This window comes from Nematolebias whitei, chromosome 6 (assembly GCF_014905685.2).
Source record: "Nematolebias whitei isolate Nwh7 chromosome 6, NemWhi1, whole genome shotgun sequence".
Classification (NCBI taxonomy): domain Eukaryota; kingdom Metazoa; phylum Chordata; class Actinopteri; order Cyprinodontiformes; family Rivulidae; genus Nematolebias; species Nematolebias whitei.
Genome location: NC_056503.1, coordinates 23171569 through 23196205, shown reverse-complemented (window position 1 = coordinate 23196205; position 24637 = coordinate 23171569).

Sequence of the window (24637 nt, the reverse complement as noted above, 5' to 3'; positions counted from 1 at the left end):
CATGTTTGATGTTAAATTTGATTCTGTAAATAAATGACCGCATTCATTTTGATGGGTCAAATCTAAATGACGTCTCACGTTTGCATTTCCTTAAATTCAATGCACGTTTTATTCAGTCCAGAAAAATGAGGAACCCGCGTTAAATGATGAATATATGCCAGCATCTGTTCATCTACAACTGCATGGTACTCAGGAACTCTTCCACAAGTCATTGTCTGTAAACAGCTCACTGAGCCATCCACAAATGTTGCTCTATCATGGAAAAAAAAAAGAACCCACATGTGAAAACCATCCAGAACCGCTGCTGTCTTCTCTGGACCAAAGCTCATTTCACATTAACTGAGGGCAAAGTTGAAAACAGTTCTGTGGTCAGACAAGTTCATGTTTGACACTTGTTTCAGAAAGAACAAAATACAGGGACCATGCGGACTATATCAGCACACAATTTAAAAGCCTGCCTTGATTAAGGTATGGGGGTGCATTTTTCATTCAACCTTTATTTAAACAGGTTAGTCTCAATGAGCCATGAGGACTCATTTACAAAAAAAAATACCTGTTTTAAACAATATTATGGTATCTATCCATCTGTAAATTTTCTCTTGTCCCACCCAAAACTTCTAATCTGCTCACGATAATTTAAGAAAACTTGATAAGCATTTACATCATCACTAGATGGAGTTATGCATGCACTTTTCATCCCCCCATCTCAAAGATCAAGGTCACAAAACAAGGTCAAATTTTATCCAAGGTCTTTGCTTTGATTGTTGTAAAACTTATTTTATATCAGCCTTTTTATTGATTATTTTTTATTTATTTTTGACCATACAAACAAAAAGGAGAACACCAAAACAATAAATAAATAAATAAATAAAGTCATTAAAGATAATACAGGACAGTTGAATAGCTAGGATCCTCTATCAGACCAGAATAACACAACTTCACCTCCATAAACTCCAACAGCTGGTCTCCTCACTTCCTAGATGTTTACAGGCTGTTAGAAGAAGAGTCAATGCTTCACAGTAGTAAATGTGGCCTTGACCACTTTTTTTGAGAAGTTGGCCTTTTTTTTTCTTCAAATTGTATGATATCTTAGTTCAAATATAGGTTATGTTCCCTTGTGAATATAAAATGAGTGTCATGAAGGTGGTGGTAAGACCCAAATGCAAGCAGGACTCCAACAAGGTCACAAATAAGGGCTTTAATCACAAAAAAAGGCAACAATAACATATAATGCTGTCGGGGCAGCAATACTACTTACATTAGTAGGAGATACATGGAATACCAAGGCACTAGGAGATGACCATGAAGGTGCACTTTCACACCTATTGCTTACCTGTCTGAGATGCAAGAGAGCTCAGTATATAAAGGAGAGTCTCTAATTAAACCCAAATACGTAGCACCTGAGTGTCATCAACTATCTGCACAGAGCAGGGCAGGTGCAGATCCTTACAATGACTTTATTAGATTTGGAGATCATTACATTCAGTTTTTATTGATATATATATTTTTTTTTTCTGGTTTTGGGTTGTATACCACATTATCACTAGTTCTAAAAAAAATAAAATGAATAAAAAAGTTCTTGCTAAGGGTGTCGATCCATAACAATCAAAGCACCCAGTTCTACCGGAGCTACACAGCTCAGATGTTTTAAAATAGTCGCGGTATAAGTTTAGGATTTTAAGATTTTTTACAAACTATTCAGCTCCCACAACATTTCTTGTACAATCTCTACATAAAAATCTAGGCTTTTTTTATATATATATATATACAGCCAGTGTGTCCTTAAGTGATAAAAGACAAGCCGTTTTCTAACCACTACCATAAAAATGCACAAACCCAAGCTTCAAAGACTTTAAATGCATTTTAGATTAAATAAGGTTTCCTCAAAACTGGAATTTTTGGTTTGTTTAGCCTTAGTATGTACATATATATATATATATATATATATATATATATATATATATATATCCTACATAAAACTGTAGATAAGGATTTACATGCGACCATGATGGTATTCAGCTGCTCACAGTTCAAGAATTGTATTAACAGGACAGTTTTGATACAAAGACTGTTTGACCCTTACATTTTAGACTTTGTCATATTCACCACTTTAACAGTTATTAAAGAGTAAGACCTACATTGAATGTTATACATACCCTGGTGCCAGGATGGACAAGATGCCATTAGTGAAAATGGTCTTTGCAGAGAATTATATTAGACATGTTCAGGACATGTATGAGGACAGTAGGACATGTTAGACCGTACAGGACATGTGCGAGGACAGCAGGGACTGCGGGGCATGTTCACCCGTTTGGAGAGTTTAGCATGTTAACTTTTCGTTTTCTTAATTGTATGGCTGAATCAGTTCTTGCTTTGCTTTTTCTGCTTGGTTCAGCAGTCTTTCATTATGAGATTAAAACCAGAAGAGGTAGTTAAGGTTGCCAGTTAAAGTAAATCTATCAAATTACCTGATGTCTCCCAACCTTTTATTAAACAAGCCACATCTAAAGACATTCTACACTGTCCTGAACATGTTCTGCACAAAAATATTCAGCTTCAGTCATCTGGCAGGAGATTCAGAAAGTCAGGATGGAAAAGTTGTTTAATTAGTTAAACTAAAAAAAAATGCAACTCATCATGGATTTCAAATGTTAAGTGATGTTATTATATGAGTTTATTTTTAATGCTTTCATCTAATGATTAGATGTTTATTGATGCTAAGTTTGGGACACAGCTTTTGTGTTTTAAAATATTTCTAAAGTTGTGTTAAACTAACATCAAGTCTAAACAAGATCGAAACCAAATCAGCCAAATTTGAAAATAACCATCCGTCTATCCATCAGTTTTCAGCTGCCTTTCTGTGGTCAAGACGCAGAGTCGACAGGTCCAGGGGCCTCGTGTACAAAGACTTGTGTTGAGTTGCTACTGAAACATGGCGTACGGTTAAATTGAGAAAATAGCATAATAAATCCAGATGTATGAAATTGTGCACACGCACACGTCCTTTATACATCCCAATCAACATGGAATTGAGCACACTTGAAGGAATACCCGACTCTTCCTGGACATGCCTCCATTTAAATATGCTAATAGATTTAAATAATCCCTTCACCTGAGGTATCTATGCTCAGTACTATTGAAACACGTGTCTACACATGGGAAAAAAGGGACCTTCATAGAATGTGATTTGGAGACTCTTCTAAATGAGGTAGTGTAAGTGTCACCACAATGATTTATGCATTGAATAAATTAATAGTTGTTTTCAGTAGTTAGAATATTTTGTTTTTTGGTTTGTTTAGTTCACACTTGGAAAATACGTTTTATTTTTGTATAAGATGCATTTTTTTCTGTCACGAAGGACTATTTTTATTGTACCATTATCGCAATATTTGCGTGAATGGAAGGGAGTGACGAGATCTGCGCTGGGCGGCAGCCTCGATAGTTCACTAGCTGTAAAGGTATTTATAACTGTTGTAATATGTTGCAAATCTGTCTGTTATGGTGTTGTAGTTATTTGATATGTTTATTTAGAGTGCACAAGATGAAAAACATTTGTCTAGGGCCTCTTTAATGATGAGCGGCCACGAGGTACACCTCTTTGATAAGGCATGTTTCACTTGTCGCTCGCTACAGCACCTAAAGCTTTGTGCTTTATCTCTGTATTTTGTGTCTTACTTCTGTAGTTTTCACTGCATTCATTAAAGCGCCCGTTTTAAATAAAGAAGCCGTGCCCAAGTCGTCATTGGGAGGCTACAGGTAGAGACACGTAAAAACCTCTGGCATTAGCACCAAATGCAAGAGTGAGTGGGACAATGTGTGGGAAGCTGCAAATGCTGTAGGGTCATAGCAGTGCACACCTACAGAAATTAAGAAAAAAATGGACAGACATATTAGGAAGATAAAATTAATTAACTCACCAAGAAGCCACCCATCGAGCACCGTGCCAGCTTGTAGTCTGTTCCCAGCCATGCTGTTCATTAGAATGACTGAATTGTGCGTTGAACCAGGCCACCTCACCACAATGTTGGTTAGTTGCTTTTGTGCATCACATATAATTTGCACATTGACTGAATGAAAACGCTTCCTGTTAACATAAACCTGTTCATCTTGTGATGGTGCTTTTATAGTAATCTATGCACAGTCTATAGCGTCGATTGCATTAGGAAAGCCGTCAGTCGCTGCAAATTGCATTTTAATGTTGGCCTATTCATCTGCATTGTAGGGAATTTGATATACTGATGCTGATGAGCCAGTAGTCATCATGGGCCAGAAAATCCTCTTCATCTAAATACATGCTCCCTGCGTATTGTGCCATTTGCTATATCATCTAATAAGGCCAGAGTCATCCTCTCATCTAACTGCATACAGTACATGTGTATGTATTCATTGATTAGCATGTGTGTCTGATGAGTACAATAATAGTTTTCTTATCATTAACAGTTTCACAGTATCTGTTCTAAGTGTCACCAATGGACCAATAACTATACAAAGTGTGCCGTGAAGTTGGCGTGGGGCTGCGTACATTTCCACGGTCATTTCATTGTTGATGTAGCAATGCTTAATTCCTTCAAACGACTGAGCATCCACTTACTGTTTCTCCATCGTTTATTTGCTTTCCTGCAGAAGACAAACCAAACATTTGTCTTCTGTGTGTCCTGCAATTTTGGCTCCTACACATGCAAAAACAAATGTTATACCATGAAATGGCGGTAAACCATCTCTAGAGCCATTTCAGTCAGCAACCACAAGAGAGCGCACTAAACTGAAAATGGTGCCAAACTCTTACCATGGGGACAAGAAAACGTCTATAAAACTTTGGTTTTGTGGTCAAAATTTACAGTTTTTCAATCCAGTCAGAACTAAACTGTTTCTCCAAACTGGAGTCATTCAAAGAGCTATCTACAACATGTGCATTATTAAGCACCAACTTGAAAAGATATGCCTTAAGCTGCCTGTATTTCTTCATCCATCCATCCATCCTTTATCTTTACCCACTTCTTCCTTTTTGGGTTGCGGGGGTCACTGGTGCCCAGTTCCAGTTTTCACTGTGTGAGAGGTGGGGTACACCCTGGACAGGTCTCCAGTCCATCACAGGGACACATAGAGACAAATGAGACAAACAACAATCTACAGTCTCACTCTCGCCTACGGACAATTAAGAGTTATCAATCAGCCTAATGTATGTTTTTGGTCTGTGGGAGGAAACTGGCATACCAAGAGCATGCATGACAGAGAGAACATGCAAACTCCACACAGAAAGGCCCCCGGACTGGGATTTGAACCGGGAGTAACCTGCTCGCTGAGAGGCAGCAGATCTACCAACTGTGCCACCACGCTGCCCCTGTATTTCTCCATTTAAAGCAAACATTATGTCTTTAAAGCTCTTGTATCTGTGTAAACACAGTGACTATCAAGATACTTTACACACTTTCTACCTGGTTTCAGCTAATTATTCTGCAGAGCTCAAAGAAGAAGCAAAATATTAAAGTCAGTGTCGGAGTTAATGTGCAGTTATGGGCCACAGAGAAGCTTTGCTTATTTTAACAAGTTGTTTAAAGTGTTGAGTTTATCAGCTTTGTTATTAAACCTAAGTACCTCTATTGCTCATTATCCACACATCCTCCACATTCAGTTGTTAATCCACACTGAGTCTAATTAACTCACTGGAAGGCTGCTTGATGATGTTGTTTTATACACAGATTGCTATGCATTATATTCCAGAGGGCGAATGAAGGATGAGGCAAGTGGGGACAAACATGGGGTGGGGGTGTATCTCGTGCTGTTGGAGCAGAGGCAGGCACAAAGAGAAAGTTTATTAAATATAATTTATTGAAGGAATGTATATCGCCCGCTGCCGTTCATGCCAGAGTTTCAAACTAAGATCATTGTTTGATGAGATGGAGCATGAATATCGCTGTAAGAAAAAAAAAAAAAAACAGTTAGAAATATGTATCGGCTACTACCACACCAACCGTCACATCTCACTATCTGTAATATTAGCTACAGTAGTGCCATTATTGTGTTTCCTAATGGTATGTAGGTGTGGCAGCCATCTTGAATTGGGTTTTATTCTAAAAGTGAACCAGTAGAAGTTTATCTAATAACTTTTTTTTTTTTTTCTGAGGGTTTCAATAAAACCCCATCCTGATTTGCAGGCGGTATTTTGCTAACATACAAATACAGTTGACTTCGGCAATCAATGGGGAAGTTTTAAACCATTTGTGTGGTATTAGTTTTTTTTTTTTTTTTTTTTTTTTTGCAAAGTATCTGTTAATCAGACTCACCTGCTATTAGACACAATTACAGCTCATTATTTGTCAAAGTGGATGAATTTGAGCTAAATTAGGTTTAATAAGGTACTTTAGTCTTGGTGGCCATTTCAAGTTGGACTGACTTCATAAGGATAGCAATTGAGTTTCTTCTGAAAGTTTAAGTACCGGTAAAATCTGTTTGGTTGTTAGTGATAAATTTTGCTAACACCACCAAGACATACAAACATAGACATGAGCAAAAACCAGGATTGTCTCATCGCCTTCATCAATGTGTAATGAATGTTTTTCGGAGTACAATCTAAATATAAATAAATTCTAAACCAGGAAATGTACAAATAACTCTTTTCAGTTTATATAAGAATCATTGTTAGTTGGGTACTAAGTATATTCCTTTTAAACACGTCTTCACTCTGTGTACTTCTCAGAACCAGTAACGTCTCCTGACATTCTTTTTTTTATCACTAGCGATAACAAAAAGTCTTCAACATGCATGCAAAAATAAAAAAAAATGCACAATATAGAGACTTCATGAGATTGAGAACTAAAGATGAAAAATAAATGTTTAAAGATGGCACCTCTCAGCGAGAAGGTTTCCAGAATTAATCCTGACCGGGGGCCTTTCTGGGAGGAGTTTGCATGTTCTCTCTGTGCATGCTTGGGTTTTCTCCGGGTACTCCGGTTTCCTCCCACAGATCAAAAGCATGCATGTTAGACTGATTGGAAACTCTAAATTCTTCCTAGGTGTGAGTGAAGCTGATGAGACGAGCTGGTCTGTGTAGCTCAGTCCTCACCTCCTTCTACAGGTGTGCAGTGGAGAGCATCCTGTGCTCCAGCATCAACGTGTGGCATGGAGGCTGCACAGCTGCAGAAAGAAAAGCTTTGCAGAGAGTGATGAAGGCTGCACAGAAGTCTGTCAAAATCAGCCTCCCTACCATCACAGACATCTACACCTCCATATGCAGGAAGAGAGCTACCTGCATCATGAAGTGCCTCACTCACCCAGCACACACACTTTTTGCCCCACTCCCCTCAGGCAGGAGGTTGAGAAGCATTAAGTGTAGAACAACTAGACTGAGGAACAGCTTCTACCCTGAAGCTGTTAGACTCATGGATCTCTAACCAGAATAATCACTGTGAAAAAATCACATCATGTTGCTGCTGATCTGTTTCATGTTGCTGCTGATCTGTTTTATGTTACTGCTGTTCTGTTTCAATGTTGCTGTGTTCATGTGTGCACATCTGCTCACACAGACTCATGTTCATGTTTGTGCTGATGTTCAATGTTTTTATGTTTTGAGTGCTTAGTGTATATTTAGTTGATGTTTTTCTTAGTTCATATCTTAAATGTTTTTACTGTTTTTCTTATACATTTTATTGTTGGATGTAACTGGGACCCTGTGTACATAATTTCGCTCCACCACATGTACCACATGAGGTGCGAATGACAATAAAGAAACTCTGACTCTCTCTTACTCTGAAACAGTGAATGGTTGTCTCATTTGTCTCTATGTGTCCATGTGATGGACTGGAGACCTGTCCACGGTGCCCCCCGCCCCTTGCACAGTAGCTAAGTTTACATGGACATAAGTAATCAGATTAAACAGCCATTCGGAATAAAAATGTGTCATGTAAATGCCCCATTTGAATTATTCTGAGCTGATTCAGCTCGATCCGAATTAATTTGTAATCAGAATGAGACTGGTGGTTTATGTCAATAATCCGAACGATGTGCGTTTAAACACTTATTCTGATTTGATTTATTTATTTATTTTCATTTATTTGATATTTTATTTATTAAAATATATTTATAATTTATTCATTTATATATATATATATATTTTGATTTGATCATTTTATTCTGATTTGATCTGACAAGGAACAATGCAGACGTTTTCCTGTTTTTAGTTTTCTGCATTCGCCTTATAATCTAGCTGGTTTTGTTAATTTTTTGCCATCCAATTTGTAAAAAAAAAATACAAATCTGTATGCCTTTTTATAGCTGTCTATTGTTGTCGCTGTTGTCCATGGTTGTCATCGTTCTTTGTTAAAATCAGGTCTCTCTTGTAAATGAGTCCTTGAGGCTCAATGAGATTTACCTGTCTAAATAAATGTTGAATGAATGATTGTGGAAACAGACCTAACTGTGCATGTGCGACCTATGTCTACCTCATGTATTTCCACCTGGCTAGATGCTAATATGTTGAGGAAGCAAAACTGGTCGGTGAGCAACACGACATTTCTACTAGAAACTTTGAAGGAGCTCAAAATGATCTGTATTACCTGTAGCTCAATCAGGGAGTGCAGTAACGTCTCCACCATCATTAAAACCTGTCTCGGGTCCATTTTGGGCGCTCAGGTTTGTTTAGGTTCATTACGGAAGTAGAACTTCTTCTGTGGTTTCTTAAGTAGAGTTTACCACTCTGTGTATGTCAGGACTTTTATTCATAATAAAAGCCCGCCGCATGTAAACGCTCGTCAGGAACAGCTTGTGCCCAAGTAAACAATACATTCGATTTATTTAATCTGAATATTTCAAGCCGATCAAATAATTTTGTGCATGTAAACATAGCTATTGACTGCTGGATATGGGCACCAGTGACACAAATGACCCGAAAAGGAAGACGCGTGTCAAGATAACGGATAGATGATTGGGACATGTAAACTTAAAGACTCTATGGATTGTAATGATGTTGATACGCATGTCAGTGGCCAAAAACTTCTCTGAGCACATTTTAAAGCTCGTTTACTTTTCCTGGCATAATGAAAACAGCCAAAGTTATACTTCTTCACAAACAACAGGCCTGTCTCTTCTTTCAAAAACACTTGAGAATTGTTTTAGTAGCCAATTAGTAGAATTTATAGACAAACATAAATCACTCCCCGTGAGCCAGTACACGTTACATCACTCAGGTCAACTTTATTCACCTCTTCCCACTCCTTTCTGACATTGAGATAAACAAAAAGGTGGAACAATTCTTGTGCAAGTTTTATTTTATTTTATTTTATTTTATTTTTTCCACCAATAACAACAACTGTCTTAACAATCTCAATATCGTATTTCTTTTTGCTCTGGGAACATAAATAAATTGAATGTACAAAATATATGGCAAGGTTTTAGGAGGAGACAGACTGGAGGAGTTCAAAACAGAAACTGAACTTTATTTTAAAAACAAAATGAAAAGGCTGATATGGCAGCAGAACTTGTACAAACTGAGGTAAGACACGAGGAGGCTGGATGAGACTCGCGAGGCACAGGAGGAACACCAGACAGGACTTACAGAAAGCACAACGCCCCGCTGACCTCAGGACTGAAGCTGAAAGGCTTTAGGACCACGGCTAATGAGGAAATGAACAGCTGAGCTAAATGAAGAGGATGAAGGTGAGCGTGGACCTGGCAGGTCAGAGGAGCCACTGAGGGAACCTGAACTGAAGTAAACACAAAGATTGCTCAAAGAAAAACACAACCTGTAACACAACTCAAACACAAGAATGGCATGACACAAAACAAACAAAAAAAAAGTCTAATGTAAAACATAAAATACCAACAAAAAGTATCCAAAATACACAAATACTGGCTATATACTGTATTTCACCACAAGCATAACTACAAGTAAAGTTATAAAGAAAAATAATCTTCATTTTTGTCTTAAATTGTCATTATGTTGGCTATAAAACTGTGACAAAGGACAAAAAAGAACCCCTTTTTTTATTTGTGAAAACCTAACAATTTATCAATAAGCTCCAGATCAGAGCTCCTGCTCCGACTCAGTGAGCGGAGCTGCATTTGGGTCTAGTCTACTTTAATCCAGCCTCCTAATCTAATCAAAGGGGCCAGAGGATGACAGGTGGTCTTTTCATCAGTGCAACTAACTCGTATGCACAAAAACAGCCCAACAAACAGGAGAACTGATTAGTATTCTGCATTAAAAGGCAGATGATGAGCAGAGAGGGAAATTAATAACAAAGAACAACAATAAAGATTATGGGCTTGAAGGGTGAGGTAAACAGAGAAGTACTTTTACATTTACACTGCTCTGTTCTCAAGGATAAACCTTAGCCTAGTTTATTTTAAATGGATATATTTAAAAGTCATGAACTAATACAAAGTCAACCTTTGTTGCAATATACATGAAATACATGAAGTATAAAACAATAGCAGTTAATGTATATACATACATATATACACATACACATATTTATATATACATACATACATACATACATACATACATACATACATACATACATATATATATATATATGTTTTTTTTTATTTTTTTATTTCAGTGAGATTACTGAGAATATTAGATTTTAGGTAAAAATAAATAAAAAGTAAATAAATAAATAAAAACATTTTGTCTTGTACTGCCTGAGTGGTATTATTAACAATGTTAACAGTGTGTATGTCAGCTAAGAAAATACAACAAAAGAAGAAAGTTTTATATGTATATACAGGCGTGCATATAACTGGTACACATGTGCAACATAAATCAGGAATGTGTAGCATCACCTGTGTTACGACACGCCTTTACGTACTTGACCGTCAAGTTATCAACACCCAGGCCTGGAGTGGCTAACCGGGAGGATTGGGATATTTCCCAGTGGGACTGTCTGATGTGTGGACTGCAGGGCTGGCAGTACCTGTTTTTTTTTTTGTTTGTTTTTTTAAGAACTATTTATAAACAAGATTAAAACTCAGAACACCAATACCGCTGCACCTGGGCCACCCCGCCTCCACCCAGGGCCGGCGGGAGGCTACAGCATTTTTTTGTTGTTGCTATGAGTCAGATTGCAACCTGTCAATCAATTCAGTAGGCGAGTCAGCAACTGACCAATTGATGACCTCAATTTGTCCCGAAGGTAAACACCCCTTACCTTCAGATATATGCATTCCATCAGTTTCTTTTCTAGAACTTTCTTAACAACACAAAACAGAACAAAGCAACAAGATACAAATACAAACTCGTGAAGGGTGTCACAACTACATTTCACAAAATAGGGGTTTTACAAAAAAATGAAGTAGAAAAAAATACCAAGGACAAGAAGGTTCATCTGCAGCATCTGCATCATATACCTTGTAGGAATCTGAAGCAGAGGATAGTGGGAGTGACACTGAGGAGGACAGTGAGGAAGGTGGCACTTATTAAGATAAAGCTGCATATGGAGTGAGTACCAAAAACCATCTCCTGGTACTCACCGGAGGAGACCACTAAAGAAGTTATGTTCACCCCTGTATATAGATTGACGCTTTTTAAATACTCTTTGTTTTCATTTTTAATCACTTTCTACAAAACAGCAGCAAGTAGATGCAGCATCTTGAACCCACATTTTATTTAAACAAACATTAGAAAACAATTAAATCAGGAGCTAAGCCAGATGAAACAGTCTGGTGGCTCTCTGTGTGTGTGTTTTTACCGAAAGAAGAAATTTATTCCAGTCTTAGTGATGATTACAGACACTTAGAAAATCACAAATGTAGAACGTGCACATTACCATCATAAACAACACACCGTGGCTGACTGTGATGCATTCATGTCTCACTGTTTCAGAAGAAAATGTGTTTTTATATCAACATTTTTTGACAAATGAAAAATAAAATCAAGGAACAAGACGGACGGGTCGCAAGTCCATCACAAGGACACATAGAGACAAACGAGACAAACAACCATTCACTCTCTCACTCACACCTAGGGACAATTTAGAGTTACCAATCAGCCTAACATGCATGTTTTTGGTCTGTGGGAGGAAACCGGAGCACCCGGAGAAAACCCACGCATGCACGGAGAGAACATGCAAACTCCACCCAGAAAGGCCCCTGGACCGGGGTTTGAACCAGGGACCTGCTCGCTGAGAGGCAGCAGTTCTACTAGTTGCGCCACTGTGCTGCCGGAACAAGAAAATGTATATCTGAATTTGAATGCTGTCAGCTGTGTGTCTATACTCATGTATGTCTACAAATCACTGAACAGTGTCGCACCCCCTATCTCTCTGATTTGCGACAACCGTATGTCCCACCACGTGCCCTGAGGTCAGCGGACCAGTTGCTCCTCACAGTTCCAGGATCTCATCTTAAGCACAGAGGTGACAGGGCCTTCTCTGTAGCAGGACCAAGACTTTGGAACGAGTTACCTCTGCTTGTCAGACAGCCCCCCTCCCTCTCGGTTTTCTAGTCCCGTTTAAAAACCCACTACTATTCGGTGGCTTTCAACACCAGATGATCTGTGTTTTGATCATGTATGCTCCACACTGGTTTGTTGTCATTATCTGCATTGTTATTATGTCTATATTCTGATTTACCTCATTTTGTATTTTGCTTTGTGTGTTACCTGTTGTTCTGTCTGTACAGCACTTTGGTTGGCCTTGTCGCTGTTTTAAGTGCTCTATAAATAAAGTGGTATGGTATGGTATGGTGTAAATCAATTATCAAACTTTACAAGTGAATAAGGAAAAATAACAAGTTATGACATTAACTTTGTTCAAAACTTTTCTGTCATAGTTAAACTGGGCAGAATAATGTTCCAACTAACAATTGCAGGTGCTATGAACACGTGACATGTGTAGCATTTTACAAAAGACAAACAGCTGCACACAGCCTGGCAAGGGTCATACATCCAACTAATGAGAGATGGTTTTATTATAGAAAACATTTACCTGCATAAACACATAAACCTGCTATCCCAAATATATTGCTGCAAATATAACATAATAAAAATAAGACATGTAATAAGTATAATAAACTCAAAACAACAACATTAGGGTTGAAGGCTTACTTTGGCATACTTAGATCTCTGTGTTTCGTGTCAAAATACAGACATAGATTGTACTCGCTGACAAACTCCACTGCCTCATAACACAAAATACATAAATGTTTCTCTCAGTGAAGCACAAACATATATTCACCTTCCCTTCAAAAAGCATAAACTGAGTTTACGCTCTTTGTTATTATTTCCTTGACTTTTGACACAACGTGATCTGATTTACTATTTCATTGTTTCTAATTGTTTTTGGTTTTATATTTTTATTCTATGTGCTGTAAATATATGTTGCTACTTTTTATTTGATGTTGTGATATTTTTGTTAAGCACTTTGGTAACAGTTTCTGTTTTAAATGTGCTCTATAAATAAATCTGACTCGATAAACTCATCAAGAGAGCTGGCTCAGTTCTGGGAGTGGACCTGCAGTCTGAGGTGTCTGAGCAGAGGATGCTGAGGAAACTGCTCCTGATCCTGAACAACGCGTCACACCCCCTGCATGACACACTGGACTCTTACTGCAGCACCTTCAGTCGTACTGAAACTACCGAGGTCCTCCACAGAACAACACAGGAAGTCCTTCCTCCCTGTGGCTATCAAACTTTTAAACTCCTCCCCCTTTCTGCACATCAGACAATAAATTTAATCCTGTACTAATTGGTCCTTCTCATCCTGAACATTTCATTGAACTGTTAACCTTGTGCTAACCTGCATGAACATAACTTGAACTTGAAACACTTTAATGTTTCTGTCTGCACCTGACCTGTTTTAGACAATAACCATTGGTATTGTTATATTCTCTGTTATTTTTAAGTTCTCCGTTGTTATTTTTTTTATATATATCTTGTGATTCTTGTGTATGTTCCTTTGTATTGAAACTCTGGCACAACAGTCTCCTGTGAGATCAACAACATTCTATCTTATCTTATTTTATGTCACTATAGGCTTAAGTAGTGATGTGCATCATCAAACGATTGACCCTTTTGAACGGTTCTTTGAAAAGAATGAACCTAAAAAGCCAGCTCCTTTCAAAGAGACCTGAATCTCAAGCTAGATTTAATCAGAGTAGTGAGGAAGAGGGTTTCCTCCAGGGAAGTGCAAGTGATAACTCATAATCACAGCTTGACATACCTCCAGTTATTTCTGTTTTCACTGGTTAGCCATCTGAAATACTGAAGAGCATTCACAAATCCACAAAATATCACTTAAAACGTTGTTTATACTCTAGAATCATGACATTAAAGGAAAAACACACATTTTAACCAAAGTTCAGACAACATACTGTACATAAAAGAGGATCAAAATATATATTTTTTACTGTCCAGCTGCTCATTCCACAGTGAGGAGCTGCAGCAAAAACCCAATCTCGTCTGAGCCTGAGTCTAATTTTCATGGCCCTCAGGAGCAGATCAGCTGATCTGTGAGTGTGGGTGGGTTTGTAGAGATACGACAGTTCGAGTCTGCACTTTGGCTGAAAATGAACAATCAATGTTTTACCCATTGTAAACTCTGAATAGGGAGGAAATGAAAAATAAGCTGTTTAGAAGATACAGAAATGTTTATTGTACTAATTACACCTGCTTAAAGGGATAGTCTGGCATTTTTAAAGTGATGTTCAGTTCTATTTTTCTCAGTAGTCTGTACCTGAGCAGGTCTGTCACACAGCACAAGGGATGGACAGAAGGACATAAGTCTTCCTCCATCCAAACAAATGTTGTGTATTGTTTATTAGGCAAATACAGAACAGCTATTTCACTAAAATCACGTACCAGTGGGAATGATACATGTCTCAGTTTTAGTTTGTTGCTGTGTTTGTACCTGAACAAAACTCGTGTTAGTACGTAAATGCATGTGTGGTGAGTGTAAACGATGCACGTGTCGGTGCCAGGATGCTGCTGACCGTCTCAGTTTGCAAACTTTGGACTGACTGCACATGACAGACACATTCAGCAGCCTCAGTACCGACAACTCGGTCCACGCTGAGGACACATACATATACAAATTAACACGGGTGTTTGGTTGAGAAACTAGCTACAAACTAAATTAATGGTGTCTGTCATTAAAACATGTTATTTCCCACCACTAGGACATTTTTGAGAACATTTGCTGCAATCCGACTCCATTCTAATAAGTCGTGCAGAGGGTGGAGGGGTCATCAGCCAATGTGAAGAGAATAAGAAACTATTTATTGATGAAAAAAATGAAACAATTTCCAGGAAGATGAATAACATTTGTGTTGACTCATTGCTTGAATTTTTTTTTTTTTTTCCTACTTAAGAAGAAACAGAAAATCTCTGTCTCATGCTGGGAACATGACACATTAGGATGATGGACAGGCGGTATGTTTGAGCTAAATGAAAAGTGACATATCTGTTTATTTCTCCTGGGCCTGCAGATCTGCTGCTGAGACACAAAAAGTCCTGAAACACTGCTGTGTGTGGTGCTGTGTGCTCACTGAGTAACCATCAATTTGTATTTTAAAATGAGTAAATCAGCCAGTTGTCTTTCAGGGAAGGACATCCACTCAATCTTTGTCAGTCAAATGATCCTCCAGAGATGCTGCTTCTCCACCACCCATGCCCCACATTCTCCTTCCAATCAAGTCTGCGAAGTGGCCGAGCAGAGATCTAAATTAATAAATTTAACAATATGCTGAGGAATTGGAGGGAAGCAAGAAAAAATGACGACACCTTATTTCCCCCAGAGCACATGCGAACAAAAAGACACTTGTAGGGAGATGCACAATGCTTACGGCATCATTTTCATTTACATTTAATTTGGAATCAGATGAAAACCACTGAGAATTTGTGTTCTAATCATGTTACATTTTAATTATTATGCTTTTCTTCATTCTTTTTAATGGAAGTTTAGAGCCTCATTTCACAAAACCATCTTAAGGCTAGAATGATTGTAATATTCATTTTATGAATTTTTTTCAACCAGAAGAGACATTTTTCTTAATGGATCTTAGCTGATGATACCATTAAGAAGCCGAACAGTCAACTCGCAGTCATGTGGTAGCAGGATGTTTGTTTTCACACACACCTTTCACAGTCCACGAGACACAGGCGCAGAGCTCCTTGGGAACCCCTCCCACTGCAATTTATGTCACCGTGTAGGTTTCTTCCTGCCACTCTGTCCATGCATCCAGTTTGGTCACAAATGCATCATGAAGAAAGTGTCACACTTAAGCAGACAGTTCCTCCATGCATATTGTCTGCAAATTCATCATCAAGGAGTTTTTGGCCATTTGACTAATTTAGTGTGTTTGAAGAGTCGTACAGATGGATGTCTGAGAACCATGCCAACAAACGTCTGACCAATCACACAATACATGGTGTGTATGCCAGTGAGAAAAAGTTTGGCGTGGTGCGTTGTGTCGAGAAGGGGCGGAGTTACTCTGAGAGCATAGTTCCGTGATTTTCGTCATGCAAGTATCTCAATGAGAGACAATTTTGTCACTTTGGATGGAGTATGCAGGATCCTTAGAGTACCTTCTCCCCCACACCCAAAACTATGACGCAAGAGAAACAACAACAAAAGAAGAAAAAAATAAACATTGTTGTTGAGTTTGTTCATTGATATTGTTTTTAATATCCAGGATTTTTGTTTATTAGGTGACATAAATTACAGAAAAAATCAAAACTAAATAAATTTGAATGCCCGTGCATGCGTGAATTTTCTCTGGATACTCCGGTTTCTTCCCACAAACAAAAAACATGCATGTTAGGCTGATTGCTAACTCTAAAATGTCTCTAGGTGTGAGTGAATGGTTGTTTGTCTTGTTTGTCTCTATGTGTCCCTGTGATGGACTGGAGACTTGCACAGGGTGTCCTCCACCTCTCACACAGTGATGGCTGGACATGGGCACCAGTGACCCCTGCAAGCCTAAAAGCAAGAAGTGGGTAAAGATAATGGATGAATGGAAGGAAATTTGAATGCAGGTATATACAAAGTAGCTAACAGAACACACATTTTAATATATTTTACTGTCTTTACTTGCGCCGCCTGTTGAGGCTGGAAATTGGAATTTATATCAAAGATACATCACAACATTAATTCCCAAACTTTTTTCTGCTGGCCCCCTCTTTGGTCTATAAAAAAAATAATTTGGGATTAAAAACACAAACAATTCCCTGAGAGGAAAATTGTCCTGAGCCTGGTTCTGTTAAAGCTTTCTTCCTCATGAGGGAGTTTTTCCTTTCCACTGTCACCTGCATGTTTGCTCAAGATGAGAGTTCTGTGATGAAGTTAAATTCAAAGCAGTCTGCTCCTCAGATAAATAGTGTTAACATTATTTTTTATATTATGAATGTTTTTGTTCAGTGTCCCGAGATGACTTTTGTTGTGACTTGGCAGTGGCACTATATAAATAAACTGAATTGAATTGAAAAATAAAAGTAATGGTTTGTTGAGCAAACAAGCCACATTTAATCCCCACTTCTGTTCAGTGACTGGTGTGAGCCTGCTAGCTGCAGATCTTCTCAAACCTGGGTTGCAGTTGTGACACTTTCACTTTGAGCTCATTTTCAATGTCCAGCTTTGATCTGCATTTTGTCTTGATTGAGGTCACAGCAGAAAAACCTATCTCACATAAGTAGGATATGACAAAAGGAAGACATATGGCCAGGGCTCTCATACCTAGCAGTGGGTAATCTTTCTCCACTCCAATCCAAAATGCAGCCAGAGTCTTTGACTGAAACTGCAGCCTAGTTGTTGAATCAGAAATTACATCAATTAGCTGTTCCTCCTCCGATGTGCTGAAGTCAGAAGGTGGTGTTGCACTGAAAGGGATCCAGTCATATTCTTTGGAATCCTTCACCAAGGAATATCTTAGGAAATGTTTCTGAAGTGCAGAGATGTGTGCTTTCATGCATGAGATCACTGTTCTGCAGCTTGTTGTTTTCAGTGAATGAGTTTGAATTCACAAATGAGTCCACCTTTCAAGGTCAAGTTCAAGGTGTCTTTATTGTCATTCACATCACATGTGGTACATGAGGTGAGACGAAACTATGTACACATTGTCCCAGTTACATCCAACAAAAATACAAATTGTAAAGAAAAACAGTAATAAGATCTAAGATATGAATCAAGACATATGCTAAATTAAGAATATACTAAGCACTAATTCATTCATTCAACCTTTATTTAGACAGATGAATCCCATTGAGCCTCAAGGACTCATTTACAAGAGAGACCTGATTTCAACAAAGAATGATGACAACAATGGACAACAGTGACAACAATAAACAGTTATAAAATGTCATACTCCAGTTTTTTTTATAAAACAAATAGGATGGCTAAAAAAAGGTAACAAAAAACAGGTAGATTCTAAGGAGAATGTAGAAAACTAAAAACAGGAACATGTCTGCATTGGTCCCTCCCAGGAGTCCAACAGATTCTTAAAGCCACTTAGAGAGGTCAAGGTCGAGAGCTTCAATTGTTTTTGTAAGATATTCCAGGAAACAGGAGCATAGTAGGAGAAGGCCCTCTTGTCTAGTTCAGTCCTCACTGAGGGAACACTGCAGGTAATAATGTCCTGAAAGCGCACGCCATAGCTGCACTCACGCAGAGACATGTAATAGAACAAGACAATGTACCAAACAACAGCAACATGAACATGAGTCTGTGTGAGCAAATGAGGGCAAATGAACACAGCAACATGAAATAATCAGCAGCATGGGATCAGCATCATGGATAGTGAGTAGCACATAGCAACAATCAAGGGGCAATACAGTATTTTTTTTCACATTGATAATCCTCACTAGGGATTCATGAGTCTAACAGGCTCAGGGTAGAAGCTGTTCCTCAGCCTAGTGGTTCTGCATTTAATGCTCCTTAACCATTTGCCTGAGGGGAGTGAGGTAAAAAGTGTGTGTGCTGGGTGAGTGAGGTATTTCATGATGCAAATGTCCCTCATCCTGCATCTGGAGGTGTATATGTCTGTGATGGTGGGAAGGCTGACTCCAACAGTCTTCTGTGCAGCCTTCACCACTCTCTGCAAAGTTTTTTCTTTTTTTTTTTTCTACAGCTGTGCAGCCTCCATGCCACATATTGATGCTGGAGCACAGGACGCTCTCCACTGCACACCTGTAGAAGGAGGTGAGGACTGAGCTTCCCAGACCAGCTCGTCTCAGCTGCCTGAGGAAGCAGAGTCTCTGATGAGGTTTCTTGATCAGGCTGGTGTAGCTGTTGCTCCAGCTGAGGTTGTCATTCAAGTGCACACCCAAGTACTTGTAGCTGGAGACCACTTCCACCAAAGATCCTTCTATATTTGGGGGGGGGGGGGGGGGGTATTCCGTCTGAAGTCCACATCCATCTCCTTCGTCTTCTTCTCATTTCAATTGCTGCTGCCACATCTTGTGATATGCTTCATCATATTTTCTACTCTTTGGCTTGGAAGGAAGTTGGTTTGGAAGTATATCTGGCGATGCTTCATATTCTGCTTTGCGTTTATGTAGGAGCCCGGTCAAAAACCTGTCCATTATGCAAGTGTAGCTGGTATCAGGCTGGTACAAATGGACGTTACAAAATTAAAAATACCAAAAAATAACCATAAATAGTGGACATATCAGGACACTGATATGAAAAATGTCATAACACAAATAACTAAATAAATCCCCAACAAGAAAACTGACATGAGCTGACAATAACAAACACAAAACACAAAGGAAATGGGGAACGGTGAGTAAAAAAATGAGGTGGTAGTAGATGACAGCTGTCTCCAACACATGCTCTGACAACAAACAAACACAATGTTTTACTTGAGAACTAAAACAAAATGTGTCCTTTCAAAATATGTATGGAAAACAAAGTAAAGCAGAATAACCAATAGAAAGAGGCAATCATTGATCTTGGATAAATGAAAATGTGTTCCTGTCAGAAACACTTCATGTGAAGTCAGCACACAAGAACATGGTAACTGCACACTAACACCTGCAACTATGTTCAAGTTCAAGAATCTTTATTTTCCTGAAGGGGAAATTTGTTTCAAAATTAGTAGATATATAAAACATCCATACTTCAGACATTAAGACACTAAAATAACAGTACATATATTCACTATTGTTCATTGAGAAGCCCTGGTTGCTACAAGATAAATTACATTTTTAGTCTGTTCGTCCTTCATCTGAACAGCAGATAGTTGCATCTGGATGGAAGCAACCTGAACTCACCATGGAGTGGATGATCAGGATCTGCCAGAATCAGTCTGGCTTTTCTCACTGAGCTCACCTTCTGTAGGTCAGTGAAGTTCTGTAGGACTCTGCCAACAATTTTGCTGCACATCCTGACAATTCCCAAGAGTTTGTTCCTGTTTTTACAAGTAAAAAATCCAAACCGGTGGCCTCAGGATTCCATCTCTGCTCTTTGCAGATGATGTGGTCCTGTTGTCGTCATCATGCCATGATCTTCAGCTCTCACTGGAGCAGTTTGCAGCAGTGTGAAGCAGCTGGGATGAGAATCAGCACCTCCAAATCTGAGGCCGTGGTACTCAACCAGAAAAGGGTGGATTGCTCTCTTCAGGACGAGGGTGAGGTTCTGCCTGAAGTGGAGGAGTTCAAGTATCTTGGGGGTTTGTTCACAAGTGAGGGAAGAATGGAGCGTGAGATTGACAGATGGATTGGTGCAGCGTCTGCAGTACTGTGGACTCTGTACCGGTCCGTTGTGGTGAATAGAGAGCTGAGCTATAAGGCAACGCTCTCTGTTTACCGGTCGGTCTACGTTCCTACCCTCACCTGTGGTCATGAGCACTGGGTAGTGACAGAAAGAATGAGATCTTGGATACAGGTGTTTGAAATGAGTTTTCTCCGCAGGGTAGCTGAACTCTCCCTTAGAGATAGGGTGACAAGTTCAATTATTCGGAAGCGACTCGGAGTAGAACCGCTATTTCTCCACGTCGAGAGGAGCCAGTTGAGGTGGTTCGGCCATCTGGTAAGGAAGCCCCCTGAGCACCTCCCTAAAGAGGTGCTTCGGGCATGTCCTACTGGGAGGAGACCCAGGACACGCTGGAGAGACTATTTCCCCCAGTTGTCCTGGGAATGCCTTGGAATTCTCCCAGAAGAGCTGGAAGTGGTGGCTGTGGAAAGAGATGTCTAGGCCTCCCTGATCAAGCTTCTGTCCCCGTGACCCGACTTCGGAATAAGCGGAAGATAATGGATGTATGTATGTATGTATGTATGTATGTATGTATGGATGGATGGATGGATGGGTGGATGGTTGGATGGATAGATAGATGGATGGATGGATGGATGGATGGATGGATGGATGGATGGATGGATGGATGGATGGAAAATCCAAATCAACAGAAGAATGTAAAAGTTAAGCAAGACTTGATACAACTTACTCCAAAGTAGAATAAACGAGTTATGATGGTGCTAGGATGGTCTCTTTGGTGCGCCCCCTCCTCTGGTGCTGGCCCTCTTCCTCATTGACAGTCATGTCAAACTGGTTCAAAACCAACAACAACACCGTGGTCATTCCATATGTTGTGGGGGTATCAGAGAAACTGAGACGTTTATTTTCTAAATACAATGTCCCAGTGGCTTTTAAACCCCAAAATACATTACGACAAAGACTGGTTCATCCCAAAGATCCAGTCCCCCGGCACAAACAGAGCAATGTTGTGTATGCTGTTCAGTGTCAGGAGAGCTGTGATCAGTCTTACATCAGGTAAAGTAAACAGCCACTGGCCAAAAGGATGGCCCAGCACAGAAGATCAACATCATCAGGCCAGGACTCTGAGGTCTACACTCATCTTCAGGTCAGTGGTCACTCTTTCAGGGATGAAGATGTTCACATCCTGGATAGAGGAACGATGGTTTGAGAGAGGAGTAAAGGAGGCCATTTTTGTGAAAAGAAATTGTCCATCATTAAACAGGGGTGGAGGCCTCCGGGTTCAACTGTTCCCCTCTTACAATGCTGTTATTGCTAGTATCACTCAGTCCTCTGTGAACAGTAAACATCCATCAGTGTGCTAATGATCCATTGTTAGGCTGATGGTCCTCCTTGATCATGTGAGCAGCTGGTTTTAGCTGTCAGCAGTAAACTGGTTGATCCAATATGAGCTGAATACAGCACCTCAGACTGAAGTCTTTCGGATGAAAGACAAAACGTTTCTACATTTTTTTGTTGTTTTGCTTTGGTTTGTTTTTTGAATGACCAGAAGACCACACTTAACTTTTTTGATATTTCTACCTGGATTATTGAGCATGCATCAGGATACTTTCTCTAGGATTAAGTTAAGGTTTTTAAACTCCAGGTTTTGGTCAGGCATCAAAAAACACTTAAGAGTTATTGGTTTTGTTTAAAATATACCATCTAATATGTATTAACCTTTATTTAACCAGACAAATCTTATTGAGATCACAGATCTCTTTTGCAAAGGAGGCCTGGGCCTGAAGGCAGCCTAACATGCATATTTTTGGACTATGGGAGGAAACTGGAGTACCCGGAGAAAACCCACACAAGCACGAGAAGAACATGCAAACTCCACACTGAAAGACCCCAGGTCCAACCGGGGATTGAACCCAGGACCTTCTTGCTGTGAGGCAACAGTGCTAACCACTGAGTCATCTTGTTGCCATTTATTCTTTCATTTTCCATTTGTCTTCTTGATCTTAGAACTCAACATTTCTTACCTCATTGAATAAAAATACAATACATTTTTGTAAGATTGAAAAGAAACTATCAGCAGAAGTATATTTTCGTCTTTTTAAAGGCATGCTGGGTGCCACAAAAATTGACAATGTTTAAAAACAAAGTCTGCACAAGTAAATGTCGTAGTTCACCGTTCTGTGTCTTTGCAGGACTGAGCTGATTGACCAGAACCTTTTCAGTTTTACTGCGCTCATCTCCCCTCCATGCTGGATCAACTGCTCTATGTAGGACATTCCTCTTCTGACGTTGCTTATATAAACCCAAGACATAATTATGCTCTGAAATTACAGTGCATTCTAGCTGCACAGCAAGAAGTGAAATAAGGAAGCAGCAGGAGTCATAAGGAACAGTAGGAGCACAGCTTAACAAGCTGTGAACACATTCTTCCCCATCCTAAATGTTTTTGCCAGGTGACTAAATGGGTCTGCACATGGTTCGCTTTATTAATCAATTATTGTCTTCATTTCTAGAATTATTAAATACCTATGGCTCTGTAAAACTTTAATAAGACAACAAAAAATGGAGAAGTTTTTTGAATAACAGCATGAATAAACTCCAAAAAATATAAAATATGGCCAAATGATCAGACACAACTACATTTCACAGCATAAAGTCCACATGTCTATCCCAAATTTAAAAATGCAGTGTCGAATTCACATGTGATACTGAGTAAAATTCCTCATCAAACGCGTCCTTTTCTTTGTGTATTTTGATCAAATTTCCGTACCAGTGTTCAGCCTACTTAAGGCTTAAAGCTCCCCTGACTCAGTCAAATTCAGACCACATCTCCATGTTGTCTAGGTTATTTGACTCTCTGTCCCCGATTTGAATTCCTTCTTCATTGCACCGTGGAAATGAGGTCTTTACATGCAAAACTCTGCTATAGATTTGTTTGACTGGCCTAACAGGAGATAGGGAAAAAGCCATGGTCAGCAGTCAGTGTCTGAAGAAAGCTTGTCAGGGGTCACAGAGTTTTGCCTAAGACAAACTGGATTGTTTCTTGTCAGGGAAACGAGTGCACGCTGCTTTACATGTTGTGCATGTTTGTAGCGTGCACTGCACCTGCTGCTTCTCACCCTGATCCATGGAGGGGTCATTAAAAGCCAGCTAAACTATAGATTTACCCTTAAACTAGCATTCAATGCATATTAGTGAATTAATCACCCAAAGGAAAAATGGTGGATTATATATCACACTTACAGCCTTACTTCTTCTTATTTATTTGTTTATCAACTTTCCAATAAATTTGGAAATGCAAGTGTGGAGCTCTTGCTTGAGGTGAGCCATCCAAGCAAAATAAATGCTAATTTGAATTAAGATAGCGTAAACATGTAAATGGAGCCTTTTTTTTTTTTAAGTAAAATGCTGAAGTACATAAAAAGCACATTTGCCAATTCAGCAAATAAATAGCATTCACTAATATTATTCAGTTAACTCGCTGTAAATGTTTAGCCGGTGGTCTTAATTGAAAATGCAGAATGAGCCTCAAAGTCTTTGCATCCCAAATGCACAAAGCTGAAGATTTGCCTTCGTATACAAATTGCCCCAAAGAAAATGTTGACATCATAAGGAAATTATATGCATTCCATTATGCTTTAAATCTAAGGTTACAGCTGCAGAGCAACATCAACATATTTTATTTATCTATAATTTACTACTCAGTGTCAAATTGTACACACATTGTATTATTGTTTCTACATTTTACGATTAAACACCCTATAAAGCATTAAGTAACATTTAAGGATTTTTAACAAAAGTGATATTTACCAACAACATTCTCTATTCATACTTTAAAGTCAACCAACAAAGTCCATGTTCAATAATCCAGGTATACAATCCAACAATATACTTTAAAGTATTTCTAAGAAGAAAAAAAAACAACTTGTTTATTAGACTTTATTGTTGTTTTCTTATATTCAATATTTTTTATGATAGTAACTAAATGTGGTACAAGA